This window comes from Perognathus longimembris, chromosome 7, assembly GCF_023159225.1.
Source record: "Perognathus longimembris pacificus isolate PPM17 chromosome 7, ASM2315922v1, whole genome shotgun sequence".
In the NCBI taxonomy this organism is placed as follows: Eukaryota; Metazoa; Chordata; class Mammalia; order Rodentia; family Heteromyidae; genus Perognathus; species Perognathus longimembris.
Window position 1 is genome coordinate 62,826,747 of NC_063167.1, and position 8,154 is coordinate 62,834,900.

Consider the following 8,154-nt stretch of genomic DNA (forward strand, 5'->3'; position numbering starts at 1 on the left):
CTTCCCTATTTACAGTGAAGAGCTTTTGCTAAAGGCAGCTGGTCAAGCAAGTCTCCCCAGGGAGGCTATGTACGGGAGGGGGGGGCGGGAATCTCATGACAAAGGTGGCTTCATCAAACACAGGAGACCCTTAATGGAGATTTTCCCCAAGGCCTATTAGTGTGCTAATGAGGCATCATGGAGGCTAAGTTTTCCACTGGTCAGAGAAGTTATTCTCCCACAGGTATGTGCCACTGGCACCTGGCTTCATCTCTCTTTTTATAAACAACAACAAAAATGTTTCCATTTCCTAGACTTTGTTTCAATAAATAATAATTTAAATTTTCAGAGAGGTTACACCTTTGAGTTCCTTCCCTAAGGGTAAACTCCTTTAGTCTGTTTGCTTATGAATGCCTAGAGTCCTGTATAGGTCATCATGTCCAGTTACATTTTAGCTTAAGCTTCCACATATGAGAGAAAAAATGTGCTGTTTGTCTCTCTGGACTTGGCTTGCCTCACTTAACATAATTTGTTCTAGGTTCATCTATTTCCCTGAAAATAGCATAATCTTATTCTTTCTAACGGATAAGAAAAATTCCATTGTGTATGTATACCACATTTTATTAATGCACTCATCTATTGTAGGGCATCTGGGCAGTTTCCATAACTTGACTATTGTGAATGGTGTAACAATGAACGTGGATGTGCAAGTATCTTTGCCGAATCCTGTCTTGTAATGATCTGGACGGATGCCCAGGAGTTGGTATGGCTAGGGAAGTTCTATGTTCTATGTTCTATGTTCAGTTGTTTGCCTTGTTTCTGATTTGGGAGGCGGGGGTGATGACCAAACTTCCTTCCTTGAATTACTTTATGTTCCAAACAGTGCAATAGGGCTCCTTTTCCCACACATTCTTACCAATATTTGTTGTTTGAATTCATAATATTGGCCAATCTAACTGAGGTAAAATGGAATCTCAGTTGTTTTAATTTGTATTGCCTTTATGACCAGGAATGATGAACATTTCCTTATGTAATTATTTTCCATTCTTACTTCTTCTTCAGAGAAATCTCTCTTAAACACTTTTGCTCATTTATTTATTAGTTTTGGGGGGAATGTTACTTTTTTGAGCTCCTTGTATAGTTTGGATAATAGGGATTCATTGGATATATTGCTGATAAAGATCTTCTCCCAGTCTGTTGGCCAACTTCCTAGTTTTGTAACTGTCTTTTTTCTGTGAAGAAACTTTATTTTGATGTAATCCCATTTGTCAAGTCTATTTGCTATGCCCTGGGAATCGTAAAAAAATCTTACCTATGCCTATAAGTTCTAATGTTTCTTCTACTTCATCTTACAGTAGTTTCAAAGTTCATGTCTGATATTGAGGTCTTTCATCCACTTTGAGTTGATATTAGTGCATGGTGACAAACAGGGTTCCAATCAATTATAGTTTTCTACAAATCAATGTCCAGTTTTCCCAACATTAATTATTGAAGAAGCTAGCTTGACCCCCCCAACCATATATCTTTGGCTCCTTTGTCCAATATCAAATAACTGTGTGTATATTGTAAATGGATTTATTTCTGGGTCCTGTAGTCTGTCCCATTGATTTTTGGGCCTGTGTTTGTGCTCATACCAAGTTGATTATTATGAATATGATTCTTATAGATCTATAAAAGAGGTTGAGGTTTGTGATTGTGATACCACCAGCATTACTTTAATTACCTAGAATTGCTTTGCCTATTTGGGGTCTTTCATTGTTTCATATGAATTTTGGATTTGTTTTCTCTATCTCAGTGAAGAATGTCATTAGGATTCTGATGAAGGTTGTGCTAAATTTGTAGCTCACATTTAGCAGTGTGGCCATTTTCACAAAAATTCTACCTATCCATGGACATGGGATGTCTTTCCTTTTCCCGATGTTGTTTTCAATTTCTTTCTTCAGATTTTTATAGTTTTCATTATAGAGTTCTTTTGCTTCCTTGATTAGGTAGGTTTATTCCTAAATATTTTATATTTTGAGATTATTACAAGTGGAATTGTTTTCCTGATTTCCCTCTCAACTTGTACACTGTTAGTATACAGAAAGGCTACTGGTTTTTATGGGTTTGATTTTGTATCCTGATACTTTGGCAAAGATATTGATCAGCTCTAGAAGATATAAGATCATGTCTTCTGCAAATAGGGATAGTTTTATTTCTTCATTTTATGTGAATTCCTTCTATGAAATCTATGTCTTTCTCTGACCTTACTGCACTGGCTAGGAGTTCCAGAGTTACACTGAAAAGGAAGGCAGAAGGTGGACACCTATGCCTTGTTCCTGATTTTAGAGGAAATATTTTTAGTTTTTCACTGTTTAGTATGATGTTGCTGTTGGTCTGTCATATATACCCTTCATTATGTTGAGGTACGTTCCTTCTGTTCCTAGCTTCTCCAGAGCTTATAACATGAACAGATGCTGGATATATTTCTGCATTTATTGAGATGATCATGCAATTCTTGTTTTTTGGATCTGTTAATATGCATTAACTTTGTTGATTTATATATATTAAACTAGCCTTGCATCTCTGGGATAAAATCCACTTGATCATAGTGTATACTTTTTTTGACTAGTTGTTGAATTCTGTTGGTTAGTATTTTAGTAAGGAGTTTTACATCTATATTCATCAGAGAGATTAGCCTATAGTTCTCTTTCTTCATTAGGTCCCTACTTGGTTTTGTGATTGGTGTAATGCTGGCTTCAGAAAATGTATTTGGCAGTGGTCTTTCTGTTTGTATTTCATGGAAAAGTTTGAGGAGTATTAGTATTCATTCATCTTTAAAGATCTTAGCTGTGAATTGCATCACATTTAGCTGTGAATCCATCAGGACCTGGACTTTTCCTTGCTAGAAAATTCTTTATTACTTCCTCAATCTCACTGCTTGTTATGAGTCTGTTTAAGTGGTTTATATCTTCTTGGTTCAGCTTAGGCAGCTTGTGTGTCTCTAGAAATTTATCCATTTATGCTAGGTTTTCCGTCTTATTTGAGCATAGGTTTTGAAAGTAGTCCTTCATAATCTTTTGTATATTTTGGATGTTTGTTGTAATGTTACCTTTCTTTTTTCTTTTCTTTTTTTTTTTTTTTTTGGCTAGTCATGGGGCTTGGACTCAGGGCCTGAGCACTGTCCCTGGCTTCTTTTTGCTCAAGGCTAGCACTCTGCCACTTGAGCCACAGCGCCACTTCTGGCCATTTTCTGTATATGTGGTGCTGGGGAATCGAACCCAGGGCCTCATGTATATGAGGCAGGCACTCTTGCCACTAGGCCATATCCCCAGCCCCGTAATGTTACCTTTCTCATCTCTATTTTTGTTGCTTGAATCTCATCTCTTCCTTTTTTTCAGCTTATCTAGGGGGTCTTTCAATTTAATTAATTTTTCAAAGATTCAGCTTTTTGTTCCATTTATACTATGGATATTCTCCAATTCATTGATTCTCTTCATCTAGAAGTTTGGGGTTTACTTTGTTTCTATTTTTCTAGAAGCTTTAGTTGCAACATGAGGTTATTTAATTGTGGTGTTTCTGTTTTTGGTTTTTCATCTCTTAACTGGTTCTTGATACTTTCTTGTAGAGATTCCTAATTAATTTGTAACTTCACTTTTTTTTAAATTTATGGTTTCCAATCTGTTACCCAGAAAATATGTTCATTTCAGTCAACTTTTCCATAACTACCACTTCCAGCTTATTATTGCTACAAATTTCTAATATTCCTCTTTATCTCTTTTTAAGTATTTATTTTACTCGTTTAAAATTATTCACTTGTTTTGCCAACTTTGTTCCTTTATTGTAAGTGATCAATTTAAATATTACTTTATGGAATAACATTTCTCATTATGTGGCAAGAATACCCCCTGGGATCTTGTATTCCTTCATGATTGTCAATAAGCATAGCAGTAATTCATATTTGAAAAATTGGCCAGGCTCTTACCTGTAATTTTAGCTACTTAGGAGGTCGAGATCTGAAAGATTGTGGTTTGAGGACTGCTTGCGTGGAACATTCTGTAAGATTCTATCTTACTATCCCAAAAAGCAAGGCTGGAAGTACAGCTAAACTAGTAAACCACTGCTCTAGCAACTGTGAACCTCTGAGTTAAAAACATTAGTGCTGACAAAAGAGAAAAAAAGGAAGAAAAAGAATATAAAAGTCAAGAAGTTGGCTTGTGATTTTATTGATAATAGGATAATAGAGTTTTGGCAGAAAGCATGTGGTGTTTCAGGCTGAGTTCTAAGTGTAAAACATGAGAAAACGGAGTATAAAAGAAATAACAATACCTTTTTAACAATACTTGTATATTGATTATTCTTGAAATGATGGTATTTTTCATAACTTTCCATGTTTGATTGCATTTTTTAAATGTAGCTATCAGAAAATTTGGAATTGCATATATGCCACATACTATTTTTCAATTAGTGCTACACAAGTTGTTATTAAAATCAAAATTTCAATTAAATAGTTAAAATTAAATGAATATGAGAGAACTAATTAAAATGTTGGTTCAATTATCAATTTGTTAATCTAGTGAAGATTTGTATTTTCATTCCATTCTCCAAACTAGAACCCAATTATCTTTACAAATTGCAGTCTGATGATATCAGTCATCTTTTTTTTTTTCAACATTCAGCACCTAATTGTTGTTCTTAGGATAAAAACCTAAATCCCTGCAAATATCACTTGTATTCTAGCCTTTATTTTCACTCCAGACCCATGTTTACTTACTCATCCTTCAGAGACAAGTCAAGTACTACTTCTGTAAGGGTACATTCTTTGACTACCTTCTTGCACTCAACCTAGGATAGAGGAATTGTAGGAATGAATACTTCAGAGCTTTTATTTTAATTTATAACATTTTCATTTAAATTACCATTGGGTGAACATCAATTTCTTCCCTTGATAGTAAGCTCCTTGAGCATAGAGACTCTGCTTCTTTTACTGTTGTTTGCTCAGCTTGAATTATTGAGATTACAGTGCCTAACAAACAATTGACAGTGAAATGTGAAGACATGGAGGACTTGAGCACTTATGTATCTTGCATTGTTCTTTGCAATGATCATACACATTAAAATATACATACAGTTTGCCTTTAGGGAGTTCACAGTTAAATGAGGAGAGAGAATATATACACTGCACAAAACAAACACTGACATGTTAGAATATAAATGTGACCTAAGATGGAAGTAGTAGATATTCATTAATGGAGATGTTAGGAAAAGTTTCTTGATAGCAAATTTGAGAAATGCTAACAAATTCACAAGAAGGACAAGGTGAAAGAGTGTTCCAGAGAAATGAATGAAAACAAAGTATGTTCAAGGAACAGCAGATAGAAAAAGCTGGTGTGTATTAACTCTGATGAGAAATGGGAGAGCAAGGATGAAAATCATATGCAGAACAACCAAAGGTCAATTCACCAAGGACAATGATAAAGATCCCAACTCATTTCTTGAGTCTATGTTTTATGCACTAGCATAAATGGTCATGGAAAAAAATCCACCAGGTGGTGTTCTGGGTATGATTTTTCTTAAGCATGAGATCAGCTTATATTGTAAATTGCATGAGCTTTTTTTTTTCTTTCTCTTGTGACAGTACTGGGCTTGGTCAGGCATCAGGCATAATCCTTTAGCTTTTTTACTCAAGGCTGGCACTCTTCCATTCAAGCCACAGCACCACTTCATCATTCAAGGATATCACAGATTTTTCTGCCTGAGTCAGCTTTCAACCAGAATCTCAGATCTCAGCCTTCTGAGTAGCTAGTATTAATGGAGTGAGCCACTGGCACCTGGCTTGGATGAACTTATTATTACAACATAAGCAAGTGTTCCAAAGCGGTGGCTTGATCTATTACTGGTAAAGCATTATTTAGGTCAAACAACTACATCATGATTTAAGAGGTTCAATTATAGCTGCTGATGAGCCTTTAGAAAGATTTAACTTTTAGGGTATTTACTGTTTACAGAAATCAAAGGTCTTGATAGAAAGCAAAGAATTTGCTATAGGGAAATATGTGAAATAGATTTCTAGAAAGATTTATATTTATATAAAGACTTAGGGAAAAAATCTTCTAAAACATTATTATTATTGTTGTTATTTAAAATCAAGCCCTAAAAGTAGCACATTTTACTACTTACAATAATACTTGGATATGAAGCCAAGCTATAAAAAAAGACCTAGTTCCTTTACTTTCTTACTTATAATTATTAAACCAAAACTTATTAGAATCTACTCAATTGTACAAAGCTTTTTCTATATAGAAACAAGTTATGTGGGAAATGTTTGGAAATAATTAAAATCCTTTCAAGTGTGAATGTTTTATGTGATACTAAGCATTTATATTATTAAATAATTTAACTTCTTTTATAAATTGAAAATGTTCAAGTGAAAAAACTTGAATGTAACACAAGTACAGTCCAAAGAAAGTTTTTATTTCCTAATAGTTGAATTGAAGTGCCAGACTTTGAAGTCAGGCCCCACTTTACCATGTGAACCTGAGATAAGCAGGCCCTGTGAGCAAACCCAGGACAAGCTTATTAGGGCCCAGTGGGTCAAGAACTCTAACCACTGGGAATGCTTAACTCTAACTGCCCCCAGAATGCCTCGAGCCCTGAGCCAATCAGATTTGTACCTGTGTCCTAATCTTGCTTGCTTTAACACCTGATTGTTGTAATTTTTTTGCCTTTATAAGCCCTGTGTAATCGCAGCTCAAGGCTCCCTCCTAACCTCCACGTGTCGGTGGGTAGGACAAGGCCTGAGTTGAAGCTCGCTTGAATAAAGCCTTGCCTTGCTTTTGCATTTCGGAACGTCTGAGTCTCAGTGGTCTTCTTGGTGGTGGTCTCGTGACTTGGCATAACAGAGTAAGATATTTATCCCTGTCTGTAGACTATCTTTTTCATGAAACTGAGTTTCCAGTGTTTGCTTCAAGAAGAAAAAGGTTTTTGTACTTGAACTGTAAAATTTTCCTGAACTAGATTCCTAATTACATAAAATTATTTTTAAATGTGTAGTTATTTAGATTTTTTTTTAACTTGTGAGTACGCCTAAAAGCCCCACTTGGTATAGCCAATATGATAGCTCAGATTCTCCTTCAGTTGCTCTTCACAGAAGTGCCATTTTTCAAACTTGACTTTGAACTCAGCGCTCTGAATCCAACACCCACAGATTGCATAACTGTGAATCCAAGGTGAGGTGAAAAAGACTTCATCATATTTACCATAGCCAGACTATACAGGTCATGAGGAGAAAGTTACACTTTCATAGGTCAGAGCACTGTACATTGAGGGCTTAATTTACACTTATTTTTGAAACTATAAAAGCTGCTAGTTTTGTGGGGAGGGCTAAATTCACACATTTCAGTCAGAACATGAGCTTGGCCAAAGTGCTTCCTGCCAAATTCTTATGTTCCTACTGCTCAGCTTGTTTCAGTGCCACAGCAGCCTTTCCTGTTTTTATCACAAGGTGATCCAACAAGCAAAGAGAAGCAAAGCCTTTTTCACTTTCAAGGCAAAAATCAGGGGCAGATCCAGGATTTATGAAATTTGAAGCTCTTACAACTTAAGGTTTTCTGTATGAAAAATAACCCATATGGAGTTTATTAGGTTTATGATAACTCTGCCTTTGTAGAAAGTATATTTAGTAGATTTTTTTATAGATCTTAAAAAATTAACTTCTCACACTAGGCTTTAGTTTAATATGCTTAAACTACTTGGTGGATGAGAAAAATATGTTTACAGTAGAATTGGTAAATTCATGTTTTACTTTTGACTGATGGCTTTGTGTCTGTGTGATTATTTTGTTGCAGATATTTATGCTGTTACTATGCTAGAATTAATATTATACCAGGAATTATAGGTGAAAAGCATTGCTCTGTGAGGATGTAGAACTAGTTACACTTGAGCTTCAATAGGGTTCTAAAAAACCAAAATGAAAAAATCTTGAAGAGAAAAATAATGTAAGTAGGGAAAACAGTATGAGTAATTGTTAGCGTCTCATAAAAATACTAGAATACTGGATGCCAGAAGAGATCTGACTGACAAAACAAAATGCTTAAAAATGCAACTAGGTGGGCTGGGGATATAGCCTAGTGGCAAGAGTGCCTGCCTCGGATACACGAGGCCCTAGGTTCGATTCCCCAGCACCACATATACAGA